Raw genomic sequence first — 25,171 nt, 5'->3', positions numbered from 1 at the left:
CACAGGAACACAGGAACACAGGAGCCTTATGCTGAGTCAGACCAGGCTTGTCCGCACTGACTGCCATTGACTCTCCAGGGTGTCAGGCAGGAGTCACTCCCAGCCTTTCCTGGCAATGCTGGGTTCAAACCTGGGACTTTCTACACAAAGCAGGAGCTCTGCTGCTGAGTTATGGCTCCTCCCAAGTCCTAATGGCAGGCAACAAAATCATTCTGATTCATGCCTTCTTAGTTTCATTTTGCCCTATTAGAAGCAACGCATGTCTACCTATTTGCAATTTCTTGACAGTGGTCTCCTAACCCATTTTAATAATCTCATAGTCCTCAGAAGGCTCTGAGCTTCCTTTTGGCTTCATTCTGGCGCCCATGTGGTTGGCATTCAAAATTTAGCTTTAGAGCGAGAAACAACGCGTTACCAGCAGCCCTCCCCATGCTTGCTGTGCTCTGCACTTATTTGACTCTAAGCTGTAAAGGGCCCGCCCAGGAGTCATTGCAACAGGGAGTTTCAGTACAAACCCCCATCTGCAACCGCCATCCTGTTGTCCGTCCCCTGGGTGCCACGGAAACAGAAGCAAACAAAAGAAGGGAATTCTGGTGAGATTGTCTGCTCCCTACTTAGATTTCTCAAGGACTGTCGTCATTCGTGACCTTGTTCCTTCAAAACACCCTGCAAAATAGACATCCTGTGACTAGATGCAAAATTTACAAAACCATTCATCAAAATACATAAACAAATCCAAACTTATGATTTCAGCATAACCTAAATCCATACACAAACCTTTGGCCACCACAGTCCTGAGATGAAGTCCCGAGGAGTCACTGCTACTAGGAGTAGCCTGCTGCTGCTCTGAGCTGTTTTCGTGCAGCGAACCGATCAGTGGCCCTCCTGGTGCCCCCTACCTACGCCCGGAAGCTGAATAATTGGGGAGGGGTCACCGAGGGGGACGTTTGACCCAGCAGGCGAAGGACCTGGGAGCCGACATGGCATCTCTCCAACCGTGTAGCTGCCTGGGCTGAGTTGGGACCTCGCAAAGGGCCTCTCCAGCCAGGAGAAGCCCTTCACCCAGCAAGCGAGGTATCCTGTCAACGGTCAGCGGCTCGTTCGGCCCCTCGGGGTCCGCACCTCCCGCGACTCTCGAGAAGGCTTTCCTTGGGAACTAGGGATCGGGATGAGCCGGGAGAGAAGCGCGCGGGAGACCAGCCTGCAGCCAGGCGGTGCTGCACATTCCCCGTACCGGTGTGCCCGCGTCTCCTGCCGCCGCTTCCCGCAAAGAGCTACACGTGTTTTCAGTTGCACCCACTAAAGCAACAGCAGCCGTGGCGTTTCCAAGGGCAAGGGCGCGCGGGTTTCGTCTTGGGAAAAGCCAAGCCGGCCATGTAAGAAAGGGAAAAGCCAAGCCGCCTTCCCCCCTTTTTATACCCCAAGGCAGGTTGGGAAATGTAGGCACAGCCATATTCTACCTTCTGTTAGCGGAAGAAGCCTTCCTTCTTGCTTGTTTTTTCAGTCTAGAAGAGGCGCGAACTCGCTCCACAAGGAGCTTCATAAAAGCTCCCAGCCACTTTCCTTCAGAGCCAAAGAGCAGCCTCTTGGAATGGAGCAAATGTTTCCACATGTGCCTTGATTCTCTTCAATAAATCTATGTATGAGAGTTTCATGGAGGTTTGCTGAATGCTATCCAGATTGAGAGAGAAGCCTCAGGACATAATAGATCCCTTACCTTCTAGCATCCAATCAGTGATATGACTTGCAGGTCTACATCAGGACAATTCATCATTAGGCTAGTACCAGCAAGTGCATATGTACTAAAACAGTGATTCATCCCAGAGTTTGTGGAATTTTTGTCCCCTTTCCAAATTTTAAATTCTGATGATCAGGCCAGAAAAAATAAAAGAGAAACGATTCAAAGGAATTGTTTAGCTGCGATTTCTGCATTACAGGGGGTTGGACTAGATGACCCTCAAGGTACCTCTAGAATTCTCTGATTCTGTGATTCTAAGTTGGCCCACTAGCAAAAGCCAGTGCAAGAATTCACACCAGTGCAATGGAGCTTTCCCCTCAGGGTCCTCCCACTTCTGTCCCCCCACCCCACCCCATAAAACACTCTGCAGAATCAGGAGAACTATGCAGGAGAAATGCTATTGAGTGACAGAGAGAAGGCGGAATTGCTCGGCACCTACTTTGCAATTCTTCCATCTGGCAAGCAGAAATGTTTGTGTTGGCTGAACAATCCTCATAGTTCCAGTTACAGGTGGGTAGCCGTGCTGGTCTGCCATAGTCAAAACAAAATAGAAAATTCTTTTCAGTAGCACCTTAGAGACCAACTGTGTTTGTTCTTGGTATGAGCTTATACCTCATAGTGTAATGTTGAATTCCACCCTTAATTTTCAGTTCTAGCAATTTGTTCTTTGCCATTCCTCTTGGATAAATGTTTGCAGTTGCAACTTCCCCCACCCCATTTCCCTTGTTGAGAGTCTTGGCCACCACACTCTAGGGTTTCTTTGCACCCATCAAGTATTTCAGTTCTCCAGGCGCTGTGCACAAAGGAAGGCCTGGATGTTCAGAGCTTTCCCTTTCCTGCTCCATCTGCATCTACAGTATGTCAGCCAGTTCAACTGAGGTGCGAAGCTTTTAAGATTATGCAACTGAATTATTTCAGTTTAATTTGGCTGTGGTTCAGGCTGCAAGTAACAAGAGCTGTCAGCCTTAAGTAGGTCGATTCATTTATTTAAGCCAATTCATTTTTGCAATTTTACAATTGATGGCTAAAACAACAAAAATGTACCGAGTGCTACACAGAGGGGGGGGGAGAGAGACAGCCACCCAATCTTAAACAACTCCTCACCCACAATAATACAACAACAGGACTCAACATGGACACTGGCACCAGAGCCTGCAATAAACCCAGATGCCAACTTTGCTGCCACATACACCCGGACAACCCTTAAACCTGTTAAACAGGTTTAATGATTTAGATTTAAGGATTTAAACCCTTAAACAGGTTTAAGGATTTAGATTTGGTGGATAGAGTGCCTGAAGAACTGTGGATGGAGGCTCGTAACATTATACAGGAGACAGCAACAAAAACCATCCCAATGAAAAAGAAATGCAACAAAGCAAAGTGGCTGTCCAATGAGGCCTTACAAATAGCGGGGGAGAGAAGGCAAGCAAAATGCGAGGGAGATCGTGAAAGATACAGGAAATTGAATGCAGATTTCCAAAGAATAGCAAGGAGAGACAAGAGGGCCTTTTAAACGAGCAATGCAAAGAAATAGAGGAAAATAACAGAATGGGGAAAACCAGAGATTTGTTCAAGAAAATTGGAGATATGAAAGGAACATTTCGTACAAAGATTACCACAATTAAGGACAAAAGTGGAAAGGACCTAACAGAAGCAGAAGACATCAAGAAGAGGTGGCAAGAATACACAGAAGAATTATACCAGAAAGATATGGAGGTCTCATACACCCCAGGTACTGTGGTTGCTGACCTTGAGCCAGACATCCTGGAGAGTGAAGTCAAATGGGCCTTAGAAAGCCTTGCTAACAACAAGGCCAGTGGAAGTGATGATATTCCAGCTGAACTATTTAAAATTTTAAAAGATGATGCTGTTAAGGTGCTAAACTCAATATGCCAGCAAGTTTGGAAAACTCAGCAGTGGCCAGAGGATTGGAGAAGATCAGTCTACATCCCAATCCCAAAGAAGGGCAGTGCCAAAGAATGCTCCAACTACTGCACAATTGCGCTCATTTCTCACGCTAGCAAGGTTATGCTTAAAATTCTACAAGGCAGGCTTAAGCAGTATGTGGACCGAGAACTCCCAGAAGTGCAAGCTGGATTTCGAAGGGGCAGAGGAACCAGAGACCAAATTGCAAACATGCGCTGGATTATGAAGAAAGCTAGAGAGTTCCAGAAAAACATCTACTTCTGCTTCATTGACTACGCAAAAGCATTTGACTGTGTCGACCACAACAAACTATGGCAAGTTCTTAAAGAAATGGGAGTGCCGGATCACCTCATTTGTCTCCTGAGAAATCTCTATGTGGGACAAGAAGCTACAGTTAGAACTGGATATGGAACAACTGATTGGTTCAAAATTGGGAAAGGAGTACGACAAGGCTGTATATTGTCTCCCTGCTTATTTAACTTATATGCAGAATTCATCATGCGAAAGGCTGGACTGGATGAATCCCAAACCGGAATTAAGATTGCCGGAAAAAATATCAACAACCTCAGATATGCTGATGACACTACCTTGATGGCAGAAAGTGAGGAGGAATTAAAGAACCTTTTAATGAGGGTGAAAGAGGAGGAGCGCAAAATATGGTCTGAAGCTCAACATCAAAAAAACTAAGATCATGGCCACTGGTCCTATCACCTCCTGGCAAATAGAAGGGGAAGAAATGGAGGCAGTGAGAGATTTCACTTTTTTGGGTTCCACGATCACTGCAGATGGTGACAGCAGTCACGAAATTAGAAGACGCCTGCTTCTTGGGAGAAAAGCAATGACAAACCTAGACAGCATCTTAAAAAGCAAAGACATCACCTTGCGACAAAGGTCCGTATAGTTAAAGCTATGGTTTTCCCAGTAGTAATGTACGGAAGTGAGAGCTGGACCATCAAGAAGGCTGATCGTCGAAGAATTGATGCTTTTGAATTATGGTGCTGGAGGAGACTCTTGAGAGTCCCATGGACTGCAAGAAGATCAACCTATCCATTCTCAAAGAAATCAGCCCTGAGTGCTCACTAGAAGGACAGATCCTGAAGTTGAGGCTCCAGTACTTTGGCCACCTCATGAGAAGAGAAGACTCCCTGGAAAAGACCCTGATGTTGGGAAAAATGGAGGGCACAAGGAGAAGGGGACGACAGAGGATGAGATGGTTGGACAGTGTTCTCGAAACTACTAACATGAGTTTGGCCAAACTGCGAGAGGCAGTGAAGGATAGGCATGCCTGGCGTGCTCTGGTCCATGGGGTCACAAAGAGTCGGACACGACTGAACGACTGAACAACAACAACACACCCGGACAACACCATTACTGGCCCCAACAACATCAAACATACCATCTCAGGACTATTTAATTGCTCATCGTCTAACATTGTGTATGCCATCAAATGCCAACAGTGCCCTTCAGCTCTCTATATTGGACAAACAGGCCAAACCCTACGCCAAAGGATAAATGGACATAAATCTGATATCAGGAATCACAAGACAGAGAAACCAGTAGGAGAACACTTCAATCTCTCAGGACATTATACAAGATCTCAAAGTAGCTGTCTTATTACAAAAGAATTTCAGAAATAGATTGGAAAGAGAAGTTGCTGAATTGCAACTTATTACCAAACTTAAAACCATGGAGAGATCTGGTGTGAATGGAGACATTCGATTCTTATCTCATTATACATGATAAAGCTATTTTTAGCCACCTCACCCCTTGCTTTTTCCTGTACGACCAATTGCAGTCGTTAACAGTCGTCAACAGGTTTTCCACACCTATCAGCCAATCCCCCATTCCCACCACCCTTCTGAGTAATACCCCTCCCCACCCTCTCACTATATATAAGGGTCTGGTGATTCTGTTTCAGTGTATCTGAAGAAGTGTGCATGCACACGAAAGCTCATACCAAGAACAAACTTAGTTGGTCTCTAAGGTGCTACTGGAAGGAATTTTTTATTTTATTTTGTTTACACACACAGAGAGACCCTCAACATAACTATGTACTGAACAAACCTGGAATAAGTTTAAGTCTTAGTACTTTGGCTTACTTGTAAAGGGCTCATCATAAAATGTGGTATTTTCATAATCACGACTACAGATAAGCCTTACCAGGCATATTACGGTTCCGCTAATAGTAGGATTTATCTAAATGTGACGAATCCCACTCATGTCTTTTCTCTTAGAATAAATGTTAATCATAATACACCAAATGTGGGGATGGTGAGCAACAGTGACCTGACTAAAAATTTATGTAACTGTCCCAGAAATTAAATGAGAAATGGCTTTGTGACTCCTCCGCCAATCTTCCTGCCACCTTGCCTGCCTGCCACTGCCATTTTCACAATCCATTGTATTCAGCAGGGCGTTGACTGAGGAGTACCGGTAAGTCTGCTGGAACTCAGTGGACCATTATCTGATTTCTTTCATTCCCCAGAGGGGAAAAACATTCTTGGCAGAGCTTTCCAAACCACCTGCTGCCACTGGCAAGACTCTGAGAAGAGGCAGAGCTTCTGTTTAATACTGTTTATTAATTCTCAATTATTAATGTCCAATATAAACCACATTTTTTCAATGTCAAATTACAATTCAAATTCAAAAATATATCAGTTATAAAGCCAATTATACATTTTGTGACTTTCTGCATACTAGATTTCTTTCTTTTTTTGAAATTATATTTGTATTTTTCACCAACAAACAAAATAAATACATATTCATCAAATATGATTTTACAATATTACACAAACTCCGCCGAGTTTCCTGACTTCCTTCCTTCTCTTCTCTGGTTTTCTAATTTTTCATCATTCCCTCGCTTTTCCTTATTCTCACATGTTTTGTCATCTTACTGTTATCATTATCTATCTTTACATTTTTGTCCTGTTGCAAGAATTCCGTCATACCTGTAAGTGCTTACAAATTTTTACAATCTTTCATATAATCCAAAAATTTACCCCATTCCAATTGAAACTTTTGATCTCTTTGGTTTCTTATTTACCCGTTAATCTCACCAATTCTGAATATTCCAATAATTTTCTTCTCCAATCCTCAACCGTTGGTAGATCTTTTAATTTCCAATTTTGTGCCAGTAATATCCTTGCTGCTGTGGTGGCGTATAGAAAAAATCTTTGGTCTTTCTTTTCAATCTCTTCCCAACTAAACCAATCAGGAAGGCTTCCGGTTTTTTTTCGGAAATGTATATTTAAGTATTTTCTTAGTTCATTATAAATGCTTCCCAATAATATTTAACTTTGTCGCATACCCCCACATGTGATAAAACTCACCATCCTTTACCTCGCATTTCCAGCATTTCTTATCATATCTCCTGTACATTTTCGCTAATCTTACTGGCGTTAGGTACCAGCGGTACATCATTTTCATGATATTCTCCTTCAAAATTGTGCAAGCTGTGAATTTTATATGTTTGTTCCATAATTTTTCCCACATTTCGAGTTGGATGTTGTGACCCACATCTATAGCCCATTTTACATGTTACCTCTTTAACTTCCTTGTCTTTTGTGTACCATTCTAATAGGTAATTGTACATCTTGGATAGCAATTTCCCCCTGCCCTCTAATATTTCCACTTGAAATTTCGATTTGTTGTTATCAAAATTACATTTTCTTTATCTCATTAAATAGATTATACACCTGGTGATACTGAATCCACCCTGTCAATTTTCCCGCCACCTGATCATATGGTTTAATTTTCCAACCTTTTTCTGATTCTATTAGCAAATCATCATATGTTATCCAATTTTCTTCTTCTGTATTGATTTTTTTTATTGTTAATATCTCTGTGGGTGATAGCCATCTAGGTGTCTTTCTCTCTACTAGATCTTTACATCTTTGCCACACCTCGTATAGAGGTTTTCTAAATACGTGTGCCAAGAATTCCTTGTGGACTTTCACTTTATCTTGCCAAAGATAGGAGTGCCAGGGGCGTCGCTAGGGGGGTGCGGTGGGGGCGGTACGCCCCCGGGCGACAGGGGCGAGAAGCGGCGGGTGGGGGCGACAAGCGGCGGGTGGGGGCGACAAGCGGCGCCCCTCCCGCCACTCCCCAGGCAACGCCGGTCACCCCTCGGCCGTGCGTTGTTGCTCCCGGGGCGACCGGAGCGAGCGGCGGCGCATGGGGGTGACAAGAGGCAGCCCCTCCCGCCATTCCCAAGCGCTGCCGCTCCCTCCGTCACCCCAGGAGCAACAGCGCACGGCCGAGGGAGCACCCCGTCCGTGCAGCGCTGCTGCTCCCGGGGTGACCGGCAGCGTGGGGAGGTGGCAGGAGGGGCCGGCGCTTGTCAGCCCCACGCGTTGCCGCTGGCTCCGTCCCCCCGGGAGCAGCAGCGCACGGTTGTGTGCGGTGCTGCTGCTCCTGGGACAACGGAGCGAACGGCGGCACGTGGGGGTGACAAGAGGCAGCCCCTCCCACCATTCCCACGTGCTGCCGCTCCCTCCGTCACCCTGGGAGCGGCAGCGCACAGCCCGACGACGGAGTGCGCCTGCACGGGCAGGCGCACTCTGTCGTCGGATCGCCGCTTCCACAGCCTCCTTTTGAGCCGGAGAGCTTAAAAGCGAGCTCTTCGGCTTAAAAGAGGGCTGCAGAAGCGGCGCTGGCACCCCCGGAAACGCCCTGGGGGCGGAGCGTCATGACGTCACAATGTGATGTCACGGCGCCCCGCCCCCGGGGCGTTTCCTTTGCCGCCCTGGGTACCGCGGAGCCTTACTCCACCACTGAGGAGTGCCAACCGTATCTGTTTTTAAATCCCTCCAAATCCAGAATCTCCTTATCCTTCAGCACCATCCACTCTTTCAACCAAATCATGCAGGATGATTCATAATAAATTTTTAGATCTGCCAGATCTGCATGCTAGATTTCTAGGTGAAATGATTTTATTTCATCCTGCTTCCAGGTTTTGATTAATCCCATTACATTCAGTCTTGATCTTAGTTCTTTATCAACAGCTATAGAGTTTTTGACTTCCATTTGAAAAACACATTAATAAAAAAAAAATTCCTGCAAGAAGAGTTCTGTATCCCAAATGTTTCCTGTGTGCAACGTTTATCTTATCCATGTTGTCTTCATTCTTCCTGTTCTCCATCTGTTTTGCTCAGCATCACTACTTTCGCTCTTTCACTCTTTCTTTTCCTTTGTTCCCAGAAAATGAGGCTGTATTTTTGACTGTGTCACATGCCATCTTTTGTTTGTTTGTTTGTTATTGTTTGAGTCTAAATTAGGAGTGAACTGCGTCCCACCAACGCTTTAACAAGACTCCAGTTTCTCCTTCTTGGCCAACTCTCTCAATAAGGATCTGGTGTCCCGCCAAAGCCTTGGCAGATCTTCAAAGCCCAAAGTCCAGGTCCTCCCATAGCAGTACAGTGGAAGTTGGATGCTTTAAATCCATTTCAATTTTCTCACACAGTTCTAATTTTCGTTGTAATCCATAAATATAATCCTATTCTCTTTTATCTCTTCTTGCCTTTTAGCAGTTTATTAGCATTTGGGGTGTGTGTGTGTTGCTGAATCATTTATTAGCAAAGGATAAAGGCTACACACACACACACACACACACACCGTATTTTGCATCGAAGGAAGTCTTCTTTTCAATTTAGCTGTTTCAAGTTTGGCAGTTTATGATCTTGTCCCAGCAAGCGTCTATATATTAGTCCTAATTTCACTCTAATACACAGAAGTGCCTTTGCTTCATTAATGGCTGCATAGGGGGGTTACTGAAAGGCGAAATGCTTTTGCACTCAGAGGTTCCATGCTGGAGCGAGAGCCAGGTAGCGAGACAATCTGCAAGTGAAGCTCACTCCCCCTGGGCCCTTGCAAGGACAATTACCCTAAAATCATCCTTGTTTATCTTCTCTAATGGTCTCTGCTATTGTGGGAGCGGCATCCATAAGGCAGATAGGAACCGGAAGTGAGAAGAGGCAGAGCTTCCACCACATCTGCCACCTGGACTCTCACGGCAGTGGCAGTGGAAGGAAGGAGGGCAGGCGGGCAGGATGAGCCCAATTCCTGTGCCAACTTGAGAGCCCTGGCAGAGGGATATGGTTTGCATCAGGCTTTGCATTGGCCAGTGCCAGCTGGGAGAGCAGCTTAGCATCTAGTAGATCCGCAGCTAACTCAGGCCCGTCCTCTGAGAGCTGCACTTCAGCACCTTCCACAGGGCTCCACTGGCAGGAATACCAACAAGCTTTCTGCCTGTGCGCATGTTTGGGAGGCAGAAGGCAAGAGAGGCCTGTATCGGTGGAGGGATGCAAGTTTCTCTTTCTTAATCACTGCCCGTTCTTGGAAGGGCTCTGCAACACGGCCTCTCAAGGAAAATGTTCTTCTGGAGCAATTACCTTCTCTGTAAAAGTGTGCTGTGTCTGCAGTAGATCTCTAGTTAGCATCTGCTCTTACCACTATTACTTTCCAAGTCCTCTCCAAACTACTTTTCTGTGTTCAGGGGATAAACCCTTCAAGAACACGAGCAACTGGGAGAATTTAGATCAGATGTCCATTTCGCTCTGCAGCTCTGCCTCTTCTCCAGAGAACAAACTGCTGCCTGTTGGTTAGAGCTTAATCACAACCAGCATATATTTTTTTATCCAAAACAGAAGAATCAAGGGATTGTGTATTCAACAAAGTTGAGATCAGAACTTTTCTGGAAAGTCTTAAAAATAGTGGCTGAGTGGCTAACGACTGGAGGCTTCCTATGAAGGAAGGGAGAAATTGAGGGAAATTTGCACTAAAGGCAGAGATTCAGCGAAGGAGATAATTGTAGCCAAGCCTTTATTCAGCTCTGCCAAGTCCGGGAGACAAAGAGGAACCCTCCGCTAGGATCCCACGGCCATTTCATCAACAAATTGGCAAACAAAACCAATCCCTGGTGATTGTGGCCATTTCAAGCCAGCCCCAACTGTTTCCTCTTGCTGATTGTAAGTCCCACCACACTCAATGGGACATTTATGGATCGAATGTCTACTGCTGCTCCATAACATAAAGTCTCTGGGAATCTCACAGAACAAATACAACAATTAAGACAGCACAGTATGGGGGGGGGAGGGGATGGAAAGAGTCCTGGACTCCTGCCGCAATTGGTGCCAAAGATTATCGGGAGTGGTGAAACACGTAGGGAAACAGGAAGCTGCCTTCTGGCAAGTCAGATCATTGGTCCATGCAGTCAGCCTGGGGGATCTCCAGAGTTTCAGACACAGACCTTTCCCAGCCTGATCTGCAGATGCTGAGGATGAGCCCGGGACCTTCTGCATGCAAAGGAGATGCCCACCACCACAGAGCCCACCCCCCATTGAGAAGAAGTTCCCGGGGAGGGGAGAAAAGACTAATAGACATAAGAAGTGTATTTTATGAAGCCCATTGACCAATCAGGAAGTCCATCCAAAGGGCAACAGAGGCCACTGAGCTAGCGTGCTGGGTGAATGGGCAAGCTGTCCCTTAGGCAAACTGGGCTGCTGCTTTTTGCAGCTGTCTTTGTTTCCTTGTATTCGAAACAAAATAATAATAAAAAATCCTTCCAGTAGCACCTTAGAGACCAACTAAGTTTGTTCTTGGTATGAGCTTTCGTGTGCATGCACACTTTTTCAGATACACTGAAACAGAAGTCACCAGACCCTTATATATAGTGGGAGGGTGGGGTGGGGGTTTTCTCAGGAGGGTAGTAGGATATGGGTGATTGACTCAATGGGTATGGTAAATCAACCCATCTCCTACTACTCTCCCGCACAGACAAAGATATTTAGACCTACAGGAAGAGTACTAGCAGAACAGACATAGAGATAGTTAAAGTTTAGAAACAGCTGAGCATCTATCTCTGAATAGTGCGGGCAAACTACGGAAAAAAACGCTGGAACCTGGGCAAAATTGCAACCAAAGCACTGTATATGGCATTTTGATGAGAATTGGGTGCAGAATAACATCTAAAAAATTACACAAAATTAGCTGACAGGAACACTGAGAAATCGTGATTTCAAAATGGCCGACCTGCTGTATCTATTGTATTGTATTCGATTAGTTTTCTAAACTTGATTGTGTATATCCTATGTTTTTCAATTGTTGATATATTAGAAAATGTTGAAAACAGTCACGTTCTTCTAGCTGCGGACAATATTGAGCACAATATTCTTACACTGAATGGTGAGAACACATTCCATGGTTTGGGGATGATAGCAGCAATAACCTTTTCTCGTTGTATTCCAAGAAAGAATATGTTGAGCTGTGACTTAAAAGCTGCTGTATCTATCAACATTCATGAATATCAATTTGCATCCAGTACTCTCAGAGGCATTAAGTTTAAAATATTGCCTGATCTCTATCCCACAAATGTCAAAGTAGATCTGCTGTTGAAACTGTCAAGGAACTTTGAATAACCATTGCACTTAAATTATATATTATTATATTATTATATTATTATTATTATTATTATTATTATTATTATTATTTATACCCCGCCCATCTGGCTGGGTTTCCCCAGCCACTCTGGGCGGCTTCCAACAGAACATTAAAATGCAATAATCTATTAAACATTAAAAGCCTCCCTAAACAGGGCTGCCTTCAGATGTCTTCTAAAGGTCTGGTAGTTGTTTTTTCTTTGACATCTGGTGGGAGGGCATTCCACAGGGGGGTTCCACTACCGAGAAGGCCCTCTGCCTGGTTCCCTGTAACTTGGCTTCTCGTAGTGAGGGAACCATCAGAAGGCCCTTGGTGCTGGATCTCAGTGTCCGGGCAGAATAATGGGGGTGGAGACGCTCCTTCAGGTATACTGGACCAAAGCCATTTAGGGCTTTAAAGGTCAGCACCAACACTTTGAATTGTGCTCGGAAACGTACTGGGAGCCAATGTAGGTCTTTCAAGACCGGAGTTATGTAGTCTTGGCGGCCACTCCCAGTCACCAGTCTAGCTGCCGCATTCTGGATTACTTGTAGTTCCTGGGTCACCTTCAAAGCGAGCGATAACTAGAGCATGCACCACTCTGGCGAGACAGTCTGCGGGCAGGTAGGGTCTCAGCCTGTGTACCAGATGGTACACATGGACAGCTGTGAGTCCAGAATGACTCCCAGGCTACGCACCTGGTCCTTCAGGGACACAGTTATCCCATTCAGGACCAGGGAGTCCTCCACACCTGCCCGCCTCCTGTCTCCCAAAAACAGTACTTCTGTCTTGTCAGGATTCAACCTCAATCTGTTAGCCGCCATCCATCCTCCAACCGCCTCCAGACACTCACACAGGTCCTTCACTGCCTTCACTGGTTCTGAGTTGGAAGAGAGGTAGAGCTGGGTATCATCCGCATACTGATGAACACCCAGTCCAAACCCCCTGATGATCTCTCCCAGAGGCTGCATATAGATGTTGAAAAGCATGGGGGAGAGGACAGAACCCTGAGGTACCCCACAAGTGAGAGCCCAGGGGTCTGAACACTCATTCCCCACCACCACTTTCTGAACATGGCCCAGGAGGAAGGAGCGGAACCACTGTATAACAGTGCCCCCAGCTCCCAACCCTCTAGACGGTCCAGAAGGATGTTATGGTCTATGGTGTCAAAAGCCGCTGAGAGATCCAGCAGAACTAGGAAACAGCTCTCACTTTTGTCCCTAGCCCGCCGGAGATCATCAACCAGTGCAACCAAGGCAGTTTCATAATAACCAAAACAACCAGAAAGTTGAGAATCATCAGTGCTTTTCCTACCTATCATTGATATGAAACCCACTGATATGACTTGCATCCTGTCTACCTTAACATACCTACGAGATTTAGCTCTTAAGCACAATATACCAACTATCATAACATTTCATCAGCCACTCTTTTGGAAAGCATCACAAATAGTTCATTCATCATGTGATGGTAGTGCTCTCAAAGACATCATTCTATTGCTTGGTTCCGTACATACTTTCATGAATCTTCTTGGGGCCATTGGTACACTCATGGCAGGATCGGGCCTTAAAGAAATCCTAGAAGAGATTTATGGGGAAAATACAGTAGTGCATATGTTAAATGGGAAATCAGTATCAACAGCTTTTCATGGACATTTGATTCTCGATTCATGCATAAGTGCTGAAATAATGTCGCAGATAATTGAAGATTATTCAGAATTCCCTCGGGTCTTAAAAGAAGCTTCAGCACTGTATGATTCACTAGTGTCCTGTAACAAAACTATAAAAGAAGTGGATTCTTCACAGACTATTATACACATAAGCTGTGCATTGGATGCAAAGAAGAGCGAACTGAAAGCAAACTCAGCAACAAGTAAACTGTGGCTTGTGTATCAAAATATGGTTGATCTTGCTAGAAAACTCATCACAGCAGATAGAACTGGTTCATGGAAAATGCATATTGATGCCATACAACAGTGTCTACCCATTTTTGCAGCTGCGGGTCACCATAATTACTTGAAATCAGCATACCTATATTTGCAGAATATGATTCTGTTGCCAGCAACAAATGCGACTGTTTCTGCAATGTTTGAAAAAGGATTTCATGTGATACACAGAAGTGAACAGTACTGGGCAGGATTGGGTTCTGACTTAGTAATCGAACAATGTCTGATGCGCTCTCTTAAAACTACAGGGGGTTTGACCAGAGGAAGTGGATTGACTGACGTTCACAGAGCAGTTTGGTCTTTATCATTGCCTGTATCGTCAAGGTATAATCTCGCTATGCAAGAGTTTACCATGTGCATATCATGCAATGAACAACACAAGGAACTATCTAGTGCAAGGCTGATTAGAGACAAAAGTGATTCATAACTGGTATTGAGCAAGTTGCAAGCATTCTCGCCATTTACACCCGAGTCAAGTCTGCGTAATATTGTAACAGGTGTAACTGCAGGTTTGGCAAATGTTAATGTGCGTGAATTGCAAGAAGTTGGTAAGGTCGTTGTAGCTAAACTTATTGACCAATAAGTTTTTTCATATAAATGTAAGCATCCTGACAAAGTTAAAACATTAGCGTTCTCTGCTGCACTGAAAATTCCTGGAGATGATGAAAGAACGATTGACCCAGCATTGCTGTTTCAAAGGTCATTGTTAACACAGGTGAACTAAATTTGGAAGAAGTGCTGCAGTATGAATTGTGCTCATACCCACCTTCATTGTTTGAATCATGCTCCATACCCAGGAAGGCTGACAAGTCACAGATAAGTACATGTTATCAAAAAATATGTGATGCAGAAACAGAATAGCTGTATTACCGAATACGTTCCAAGAAGTGATTGATTCATGTTAGATGGTGGTTCGCTGCTGCATCGCCGTAAATGGAAGCATGAAACGTATGATGACATAGCGTGTTCTTATGCGAATTTTACAATTCGTCATTATGGGAAAGCTATTATTGTATTTGACGGCTAAGAAAACATCCCATCCATTAAAGATATGACTCATAAACGTCGGAAATCTATGTTCTCTAGACTTCGGTGAAGGCGCCGGTCCGTTCGCAGTCGGGAGCACACGCTCCGGTAGTTTTGGGGTGCTTGTAACCGCGCTACAGCCCCCGTTAAGCCACGGGAGGAGTGTCCCGTGGACGGGCACTCTAGCGGGCGCCAAGACGTGTCATCTTCGTTCCCGATTGGCCCCTGTAAAGGGGTAAATCGGGCGAGCGGAGCGCTGGCACGGTGCTGAAGAGGCCATTGCAAACCGAAACTACGCCAGCGGGATCTGCCGGAATTGAGCGCCTTCATTCTTCCTCAATTTGGACTTTAATTGGACAATCTGTAAGTAAAAGAACTCTACATTTGGATATTTAATCTGGAAATTTGGCTTGCGGAAAGGAACGTAAAAAGAGGGAGTCCGTTCCTTTGACAGCGGCTGATGAAAGTAACGGCTGTGGAGCTATTGCCGTGGTTTTTCTTTGAAGTTTTCTAATTGCTTGTACTGCTTTCCTATGACTTTCTTTCGACTTTTTTCTGATCTCCAAAGCTTTTCCATGACTTATTGAAGTTTTCTTCCTATGTGGATTACAATTGCCTGAAAAAATCACCGCTACACCCTCTGGAATACGGAGTGCCGGGTCAGTTAGCGGGCTGCGAAGTTACTTTGTTTCTGCAGTCTTTGGATACTTTTGGATAATGTTTCCAGCTGGATACAATAATAGAGTACTGCTACATGTCGAACTGCTAGACTTTGGGAGTCTAAAACAGGGATATAGTGACAGCTGCCTGGATCTTTGGTTTATTGAGTACTTTTCTTGACTTATAATTTGGTAAAAACTTTTTAAAACTGCGCCATTGGAGTTGGGAAAGTGAAACTGACGGTTCCTTTGTTTCAAGGAGCTGAGAGTCTACTGCCCTCCTTTTGTTTTGTTTGTGGTTGCCTGACTCTCCGGCCACCTGGTGTTTATATATGGGATTGTTCTAGTACTGGCTCTCTGGACTGAGAAAATTTCAAATCTTTAAGTGACCTTGAACTGCCAAAACAAAGATATTAGGCATGCAAGCACAAGAAACACCATCTGCATCTACTAGAGCCAAAACTGAATTAAAGAGGAAAGGCTCAGTACCGAAATCTTCAGAAGACCAAATGTCACAGATGCTCTCTGCGTTTGAGAAGCTCAATGCCAACCTACAGGCAGTAGCTGATAAACTCCACACTGAAATTAAAGAATCTAGGGAAGGACTTCAAGCTGATATTCAAAAGTCCTCAGAGACTCTAAAGGAAGCAATTCTTCAGTTGAGAAGTCAGTGAAAGAGAACAAAACTGCGATTGGGCGGATTGGAGCTGAAGTTGAAACATTGAAAAAGCAATCAAAGATAGTTAATAAAAATTAAAGTGGTGGAGGAGAAAATCCAATCTGTGGATACTGAAGAAATTCAAAAAATTAGAGGGCAACAAAGAGATTTTCAGGAATCTCTCATTTCTGCAATTAAAAGAAAGGGAGGGAAACCTGAGGCTCAGGGGGGTCCCAGAACTTGAGCAGGACAATTAAAAGACTTTTTGATTAAACAATTTTCTGAGTTCTGGGAGCTCAAAGAAAGTTACTTGCAAGCATCCATTACAAAGGCATTCAGATTTGGCACTAAAGGAAAAAAGAATCCGAAAAGAGTGAATGATTGTATGATTAGTTTTCAAAATAGAACACAGAGAGATCAGATACTGGACCTTCATTACAAGAACAATTTGGAGATCCAGAAAAAAAAAGATAATCATCTTTAAAGATATCCCAAATTCTTTTTGACCAGAAGGACGGACTATAGATTTAACAACAGAGCTGAGAGCAAGAAAGATCCCCTTCAGTTGGGAGTTTCCTGAAGGCCTTAATTTCAAATATAAGGGGAGGAACATAAGAATAAGGTCGGTGGAAGATAAGATAAATTTTTGGATAAACACATTGCTGATTTGCAGGCTCCTCATTGGATCCTGCTAGACAGTACCAGTTGGTACCACCGGGAAGGCCGGAGGAGAAGAAAGCCACGAGTGAGGAGAAGGAGGAGGAGGAATCAGAAGAAGAAGAAGAAGAAGAGAAGAGAGAAGAAGAAGAAGAAGAAGAAGAAGAAGAAGAAGAAGAAGAAGAAAAGAAGAAGAAGAGAAGAGAAGAAGAAGAAGAAGAAGAAGGAGCGGTAGGAGGAACGAAACTCTAAGATGGCACTAAGAATACTAACTTGGAATATTCATGGCCTGAACCAAAGGCCAAAAAGACACAGGGTCTACCATGCACTAGAACAAAAGAAATTGGATATTATTTGTTTACAAGAGACACATGTTATTCGGCATCATAGAAGAATTTACAAAATAAAAAATTAGGCCAAGAGTTTATTTCATCAGATAAAGTCAAGAAGAGAGGTGTTGTAATTTATGCAAAGGAAAAATACAATCCAAGACAGCTTTTCAAGGATGAAGAAGGGAGATACATAGCAATTGAAGTTGTAGCTCAAGGCGAAAAAATTATCGTACTGGGACTCTACGCACCTAATACAAAAAAGGCAGAATTTTATAAAAAGATCCACGATTTGTTGTTAGATTATTTGGACTATAATATTATTTGCTTAGGAGATTTCAATGGCGCAGTCCACTCTGATGGACAGATCACAAAGAAAAAATACAAATGAAGGGAAACTGCCAAAAACTTTTTTCAAATGATTGATAATCTGGAATTAGTTGATGCATGGAGATTAAAGAATCCGTTAGAAACAGAAGCAACTTATTTTTCAGAACCACAACAGTCGTGGTCGAGGCTCGATTATATCTGGATATCGAATAGCCTAGCACCAAAAATTCAAAAGGCAGTTATTTGCCCCAAGACTTGCTCAGATCATAATGCAGTACAATTGGATTTAAAACTCCATCCAAAGGACTCATTTAGATGGAGGATGGATGACACACTGTTTAGAGACTCCAGGTAGCGGAAGCCGCAGTTAATAAGATAAGAGACTATTTTCAGCTAAATCTTAATCAAGGAGTGGAGAAGAGGATTGTGTGGGACGCAAGCAAAGCAGTAATGAGAGGGTTCTAATAAGTGAAAAGTGAAAAAGAAGAAACAGCAGAATTGGGAAAAAGAAAAATTATTGGTGGAGATTAAAGAGAAAGAAAGGAAATTAAGAGGACACCCAAAAAACGTACAAATTCAGAAAGAAATAAAGATCTTGCAGTCCCAATATTCTAAAATTCTGAATCAGGAAATTGAATGGAAAATAGATTAATGAAACAAAGAACTTTTGATTCAGCTAATAAATGCGGCAAAATGCTTGCCTGGCAGCAAAAAGAGACAAAAAGCAAATACCATCACGAATTTAAAAGAAAATGGAAAAAATGTGGAGAGTCCGGAGGAAATTAGGAAATGTTTTCAGAAATTTACAAAAAGTTGTATAAAAAAGATCCGATAGAGGAGAAAGAGATCGAGCAATACTTGGAGAATAATGGTTTGCGTAGAGTCCCAGAAGAAGATAAAATATCAATTCTCAACCACCCAATAACAACACAGGAAATAGAAGATGCAATTAATGAGATGCAAATAGGGAAGGCCCCAGGACCAGACGGTTTGACAGCTAAGTACTATAAAACATTGAAAGAATGGCTAGTCCAGCCGTTAAGAGATGTATGCAATGGTTTATTGGAGGGAGATAGGGCTCCTGATACATGGAAGGAAGCGTATATTACACTTATTAAAGCCGGACTCAGATAAAACACAAATGAAAAATTACCGACCAATATCATTGCTAAATGTGGATTATAAGATCTTTGCTAATGTTATGGCCAAGAGACTGAAGAGGCTGCTGAAGGATTATATCCACAAAGATCAAGCAGGCTTTTTGCCTGGAAGACATATTAGTAGTAATACAAGAAATATTGTGGATATTTTAGAAAGATTGGAAAAGAAGATTAATACCGAGGCAACATTAATGTTTATTGATGCGGAGAAAGCCTTTGATAACATTTCTTGGAATTTTATGAAGAAAAATTTGGAGAGAATGGGAGTCGGTCAAAAATTTTGAATGGCATAAATGCCATCTATACAGAACAAAAGGCAAAATAATAGTAAATAGTGTAATATCAGAGGAAATAAGGATTGAAAAAGGTACAAGACAGGGTTGCCCTATCTCCCCTCTACTTTTTATTACAGTCCTGGAGGTCCTCCTGAATGTGATTAGAATGGACAATTCGATAAAAGGAATAAAGGTGGGAGAGAAAGAGTATAAGCTCAGAGCATTTGCTGATGATGTGGTTTTATCCCTACAAGATCCTGAGAATAGCCTTCCAAAGGCCTTAGAGACTATTGATAAATTTGGCAAAGTAGCAGGTTTTAAATTGAATAAAGCCAAAACGAAAGTGCTAACAAAAAATATGTCACAAATGCAGATACGAAAATTACAAGATCAAACTGGACTAAATTTTGTAAAAAGGTGAAATACTTGGGGGTGAATATGACTTCAAAGAACACAAATTTGTTCAAGGACAACTACGAAAAATTGTGGAATGAAGTTAAAATGACTTGGAGATTTGGACAAGACTGAAACTTTCCTTGTTGGGAAGGATTTCAGCAATAAAGATGAACGTACTGCCAAGGATGTTGTTTCTATTCCAAGTGTTACCAATAATCGACAGAATGGACTGCTTTAAGAAATGGCAAAAAGATATCGAAATTTATCTGGCAAGGGAAGAAACCCCGAATTAAGTATAAAATTCTGATAGACTCTAAGGAGAGAGGGGGATTCTCCTGCCAGACTTGAGGATTTATTTTGAAGCAGCAGCCTTCTGTTGGTTGAAAGACTGGTTTAAGCTTGAAAACACAGATGTGCTAGACTTGGAAGGACATGACAATGTGTTTGGATGGCATGCGTACCTTTGGTATGGAAAGGTTAAAGCCCACAAGGCGTTTAAAAATCATATTGTTAGAAATGCCTTGTATCAGGTTTGGGTTCGAAACAAGGATCTACTAGAAAGAAAAACCCCCAGATGGATCTCTCCAGTAGAGGCGAAGGCGTATAAGAGACCAAATATGTCTGCAAAATGGCTGAAATATGCGGATATACTGCAACAGGAAGGCCAAACCTTCAAGATGAAAAACTATGAACAAGTAAAAGAGGGGGTCTCGGACTGGTTGCAGTATTATCAAATTAATGAAGTTTTTAAAGAAGATAAGAAAATTGGCTTTCAATTAGAAAAATCCAAATTGGAAACAGTATTAATAGAACAGGACTCTAAAAACCTTTCCAGAATGTATAATTTGCTGCTAGAATGGCATACTAAGGATGAAATGGTAAAATCGGTGATGATTGACTGGGCGAAAGATGTGGGTCATAATATAATGATGGAGGATTGGGAGAAGTTATGGAAAGAAGGTATCAAATTTACGGCATCAATGTTTTGAGAGAAAATATAATGAAAATGATATAGATGGTATTTAACTCCAGTAAAACTTGCTAAGATGTATCATGGTATGAGTAATGAATGTTGGAAATGTAAGAAAGTAGAAGGTACCTTCTATCACATGTGGTGGACGTGCCCGAGAGTAAAGGACTTCTGGGAGAAAATTTATAATGAGCTTAAAAGAGTGTTTAAGTACACCTTTTCTAAGAAACCAGAGGCCTTTCTTTTGGGCATAACCAACCATGAGATACCCAGGAAAGATAAAGTTTTCTTTATGTATGCCACAACAGCAGCTAGAATTCTGATCGCAAAAATGTGGAAAGGTGAAGAGCTACCTACAGTTGAAGACTGGCAAATGAAACTGATAGACTTTATGGAACTTGCTGAACTGACCGCGAAGCTCCGTGACCAGAGGGAGGAGAAGGTGCAAGAGGATTGGAAGAAATTTAAAGACTATTTGAAACAACGAAAAGTTAGATATTTAAGTGAAATCAGACTTTAAGAGGCTATAGCAGTGGATTGTTAGAGTAAAATAGTAAAGAAGAAATTAAGATTTTGATTAAAGTAAGAAGATAGATTACGGAATTAAGCTTATAGAGAAGATAAAGATGATTTGTTTGATATAATGGTTGATTAGTAATGGTAATGAGTTTTGAAATTATGTTTATTATGATAAGCTTATGAGGAGATGTTAATATGCTAGACTAGGAAGATTTAAGGTGAATGTAAGGTAATAGTTACAAAGTTACTACAGTATAGAATGGAACGCTGAAGAAAGGGTGGAGGAGGTCCTTTAAGGACATAAAATAAGATAAGATATAGATGAGATATTTTTCTTTTTTTCTTTTTCCTTTTTCCTTTTTCTTTTCTTTTCTATGTATAATGTGTATTGTAATGTATTGAGCAATGCTGTTTTTTCTATTTTTACTTTTATTATTGGAAAATCTAATAAAATGCTTACTAAAAAAAAAAAAAAAGGAAATCTATGTTCTCTAGCCCTGAAGTACACTTCTCTCCGCAAACTAAATTCATATTAAAACAAGACAACTTTCTTTCCAATGAAAGTAACAAACAGCGAATCATTCTTCTCATAGCTGAACATTTGAAGAGACAAGGATGCACTGTTGTACTAGGTGAAGGAGATGCTGATGTTGAAATTGTGAAGGCAGCTGTGACATCATCTCAGTTCCAAACTACTATTGTGATTGGAGAAGATTTCGATCTATTGATTCTACTCCTGTACCATGCTAACCATCAAACGGAATTTAATTTGTATTTTCGTAGTGATAAACAAGGAAAAAATCCAAACTACACATTTGACATTATTGCTTGCAGAATGATACTGGGTGCAGAGACCTGCAACTATCTCCTTTTCCTCCATGCCTTTACAGGCTGTGACAGCACATCCAGAATATTTGGGATAGGAAAAGGCAAATGTTTCGACAAACTTATCGCAGATAATCGGCTTCGTGAATTAGCATCGGCGTTTTGTTTGAAAGATCAGTCAATATAGAAGATGCTGGTCAGAAGGCGATGGTTATACTTTTTGGTGGAAAAAGTTGATGATACCCTTGGAACATTACGACATCGCATACTAGTGGACAAAGTAACATCAGCACACTCTTTTGTTGCACCAGAACGTCTACCACCAACTACATCTGCAACAAAATTCCATAGCTTTCAATCATATTACTGTACCAGATAATGGAATGGTCATGCCAGAAAGAGGGTTTGCGACCTAATGACTGGGGGTGGATTATAAAGGAGGACAGCCAGCTTCACCCTGTGCTGTCAGACATGGCCCCTGCACCTGAAAGTCTTTTGAAACCACTGGTTGCAGTCCATTCCTTTGCATGTGCAAAAAAAAAAAAAGTTTTCCATGTTCAACAGGTTGTGGTCAGTGCCAGACCATTGGTTGTGAAAATGTGTTGTTGACTGAACATTGTTCTGATATAGAAGATGATATGATGACTGATGTCTCCTTTTGTTATTTGTGATACATAATAAAAGTTCCGGTTCAAGTGCCTTATTGTGATCTTGTTTCAATGTAACATTGCTTTCACTTTGTTGTTTTTAGCAAACATTTAAATACAGAAATTATTTAACATAATAACTAGATCAATGACAACTTTGTATTATTTTCCCTGACGTTTGGTAACAATTAAAAAACATAGGATATACACAATCAAGTTTAGAAAACTAATCGAAATACAATACAATGGATACAGCAGGTCAGTGTTCCTGTCAGCTAGTTTTTTATACAGTATGTTATTCTACACCCAATTCTCATCAAAATGGCAATCATAGCGCTTTTGTTGCAATTTTGCCCAGGTCAGTGTGTATATTAACCGGACTAGAAGGTCTGAGGGAAAATGTCAGCCTCTTGACACACCCTTCACATGCCAAGGACCCAGTGTTAAATGGCTTTGTTTTTGTTTTGTATCATTTTATTGTATGTGGAATTAGGCAGCAGAAGAGTTAACTAGCAGCACTGTAGGTTCGGGAAGAAGGAAAGGAAGCCTCATTAACTCCTTGGAATTCTTGTCTGGCTATTAATGCCTGGTAGACATAAGAAACGCAGAAAACATTTTATCACCTTTAATATACCTTAGGCCACTGAGCAGTTTCACATCTGGGATCCGTGTGTGCAAACCAGCCAACAACTTCCAGCAGAAATGACTTGAACCGGTTATAAAAGCAAGGAGCCTAGTTAATGTTTACAGGATGGGGTCTGCTCCAATTCTGCTGAAATCTTGGGCTGTGCCTTCTGGGAATGCTTGGGCCACTGAGGAAGATTTTGGTTGTGTTCAGGCCCTAAGGCTAGATGAACAGGATGAAACAGTTGTTTTCTCAGTTGCAGCAACTTCATACCCTCCGAGGGCCTCGATTTTCCAGGGAGCATCCTGGAATTACAAAAGCCACCCTGGCTCCTGATTTGATCCCAGAATGTCCTATTTCCCCCGCACACATGCACAATTGCTGCTGCTGCTGCTGCTGAGCTGGGGGAGGAGGAGGAGAGGATGCTGCCACCACGCGATGCCCTGACTCTGAGGGGCAGGCAGAGGACAGGGCCACCCTGGGTGGCAAAGAATCTTGATTTAAAAAAAAAAACCTGTTTTGTGCATCCATGTCTAGCCTTGCTCCTTTGTAAAATGTAGGTTTTGGTGTGTGCTTTTCTTGTTGTAAATCTAGCAAAGAATAAAACAAAACAAAATCAGGATGAAGGGGTTTTTCCAGGGCGCTGGAGGTGTGCTGTGCCCCGTTGGCGTAGGGGTGGCAGCACTTGCCTTCCTTCGGACAGGAATGCTCTGGGGCGAGGAGCAAAAATGGGAGGGAGGGAGGGAGGGAGGGAGAAAGTCCCTAATTTCATCTAAGGAATGTTGGAGGGTACGCAGTTTTGGGGAACCTGTACAATAATCATTTGTGTTCTACTGCATTTACCTGAAACAGAAGGTGGATATTAAAAAAAATATTGAAGCAGTAAATTCATTTGGCATCAAATTCTTATCCTTGTGTGGTTTTTTAAGCCACTCTTGCTCCCATTGTCTTCCTGCAACGCAACTGTGAAAAAAAACTATTTTTGGTGGGAAAGGGGGAATATATACATATATGAAATATTTATGCATAACTGCTAATAAGAAAACTACAATTTAGTATCAGTAAGGCACTGCACAACAGTGTGTGTGTGTTGTGTGTGTGTGTGTGTGTGTGTACTCTCACAAACACTCACAAATCCTTTCAACATCTTTGAGGTTTTTAACAGTTTACTCACCACTGACAACTTCTGCAATAACAAGCCCCAATGGAAAAATATTGGGTGGGGGGAAAGGATGGGGGAACTTGAATTGGGGGAAGGATTTTATCCCTGAGATAACAGTTCTTTTTATAAAAAAATGCTGCCACTAAAGCAAGATTTGAAACAGCCTTAAATAACAAGACAGAATATGAGCACCCAAGCACCAAGATTGTTCATAGTGTGAGAATACTCAGTTCTGAAGGTTTGGGGTTTTTTGTACATGGGTTAATTCCACAATTCCCAATGTTGCAAACCTTATCATGACTTATTGCTTCAGTTCCCTCTTCACCAACATTGTATTTTAATCACCTCTAGTCAGAGCCGTAGCCGGGTGATCTTGCGCCCCTGGCAGAAGCGTCCAGATTGCACCCCCAGCCATGGACAAATTAGCTCTTCTCTTCCAACCCCCCCCTTTCCACCCACTCAATTCACCCTCCTTTTAAACTATTTCTTATGAGGCAATAATCAATATTTATATTTATGGACATATTTTTCAGACGATTTTGCGCCCCCCCCCCCAATTGCCTGTGCCTCTGGCAGAGGCCCACCTCCACCCCTAGCTAGAGCCAGGCCTCTAGTAGGATCCTTATTGTTAAAACAATATACAAGCAAATCTCACCCTCGCCAGGTATGTGGTAAAAAAAAAAATCCATGATATAGATGCTTTCAAATCAATATACAGTGGTACCTCTGGTTACGTACTTAATTCGTTCTGGAGGTCCGTTCTTAACCTGAAACTGTTCTTAACCTAAAGCAACACTTTAGCTAATGGGGCCCTCCCGCTGCTGCCATGCCGCTGCTGTGCGATTTCTGTTCTCATCCTGAAGCAAAGTTCTTAACCCAGGTGCTATTTCTGGGTTAGCGGAGTCTGTA

The 25,171-nt window shown here is 42.6% G+C and overlaps 1 protein-coding gene across 1 annotated transcript in view; it reads right to left on the bottom strand.

Moving 5' to 3' along the window:
- Positions 1 to 25,171, bottom strand: part of SPATS1 (spermatogenesis associated serine rich 1) — a 54,059-nt gene that overhangs the window by 13,390 nt on the left and 15,498 nt on the right. The gene's annotated exons all lie outside the window — the stretch shown is intronic.

This window comes from Lacerta agilis, chromosome 3 (assembly GCF_009819535.1).
Source record: "Lacerta agilis isolate rLacAgi1 chromosome 3, rLacAgi1.pri, whole genome shotgun sequence".
Taxonomy (NCBI): domain Eukaryota; kingdom Metazoa; phylum Chordata; class Lepidosauria; order Squamata; family Lacertidae; genus Lacerta; species Lacerta agilis.
Note: the sequence above shows the minus strand (reverse complement) of the source record. Positions and strands in the feature narration are given on the sequence as shown.